Source organism: Arachis duranensis, chromosome 3 (assembly GCF_000817695.3).
Source record: "Arachis duranensis cultivar V14167 chromosome 3, aradu.V14167.gnm2.J7QH, whole genome shotgun sequence".
NCBI lineage: Eukaryota > Viridiplantae > Streptophyta > Magnoliopsida > Fabales > Fabaceae > Arachis > Arachis duranensis.
This window is the reverse complement of record NC_029774.3, coordinates 57,994,527-57,996,184: the sequence shown is the minus strand read 5'-3', so window position 1 is coordinate 57,996,184 and position 1,658 is coordinate 57,994,527.

Below are 1,658 nucleotides of genomic sequence, written 5' to 3'. Positions count from 1 at the left end.
GGTGACTTTGAACGCCGGTTTGGGCCATCAAATCTTGGGCAAAGTATGGACTATCATATATTGCTGGAAAGCCCAGGATGTCTACTTTCCAACGCCATTGAGAACGCACCAATTGGGCTTCTGTAGCTCCAGAAAATCCACTTCGAGTACAGGGAGGTCAGAATCCAACAGCATCTGCAGTCCTTTTTAGTCTCTGAATCAGATTTTTGTTCAGGTCCCTCAATTTCAGCCAGAAAATACCTGAAATCACAGAAAAACACACAAACTCATAGTAAAGTCCAGAAAAGTAAATTTTAACTAAAAACTAATAAAAATATACTAAAAACTAACTAGATCATACTAAAAATATACTAAAAACAATGTCAAAAAGCGTACAAATTATCCGCTCATCAAGGGCCCAAGGAAATAAAATCCAGGCCTAAGCGGCTAAATCAAGCTGTCCCTAACCATGTGCTTGTGGCATGCAGGTCCAAGTGAAAGGCTTGAGACTGAGTGGTTAAAGTCGTGATCCAAAGCAAAAAGAGTGTGCTTAAGAACTCTGGACACCTCTAACTGGGGAATTTAGCAAAGCTGAGTCACAATCTGAAAAGGTTCACCTAGCTATGTGTCTGTGGCATTTATGTATCTGGTGGTAATACTGGAAAACAAAGTGCTTAGGCCCACGACCAAGACTCATAAAAGTAGCTGTGTTCAAGAATCAACATACTTAATTAGGAGAATCAATAACACTATCTGAAGTTCTAAGTTCCTATAGATGTCAATCATTCTAAACTTCAAAGGAAAAAGTGAGATGCCAAAACTGTTCAGAGGCAAAAAGCTACAAGTCCTGCTCATCTAATTAGGACTAATATTCATTGATATTCTGGAATTTATAGTATATTCTCTTCTTTTTATCTTAATTGATTTTCAGTTGCTTAGGGACAAGCAACAATTTAAGTTTGGTGTTGTGATGAGCGGATAATTTATACGCTTTTTGGCATTGTTTTTAGGTAGTTTTTAATAGGATATAGCTACTTTTAGGGATGTTTTCATTAGTTTTTGTGCTAAATTCACATTTTTGGACTTTACTATGATTTTGTGTGTTTTTTTTGTGATTTCAGGTAATTTCTGGCTGAAATTGAGGGACCTGAGCAAAACTCTGATAAAAGGCTGACAAAGGACTGCTGATGCTGTTGGATTCTGACCTCCCTGTACTCGAAATGGATTTTATGGAGCCACAAAACTTCAAATGGCACGCTCTCAACGGCGTTGGAAAGTAGACATCCAGAGCTTTTCAGCAATATATAATTGTCCATACTTTATTCGAGATTAGATGACGTAAACTGGCACTTAACGCCAGTTCCATGCTGCATTCTGGAGTCAAACGCCAGAAACACGTCACGAACCAGAGCTGAATGCCAAAAACACGTTACAACTTGGTGTTCAACTCCAATTGAAGCCTCAGCTCGTGTAAAGCTCAAGCTTAGCCCAAGCACACACCAAGTGGACCCCAGAAGTGGATTTCTGCATCAATTACTTATTTCTGTAAACCCTAGTAGCTAGTATAGTACAAATAGGATATTTTACTATTGTATTAGATATCTTTTTTCTCAGTTTTATTTTATTATTCATCTTAGGAGACTATTGATCATTCATGGGGGTTGGCCATTCTGCCATGC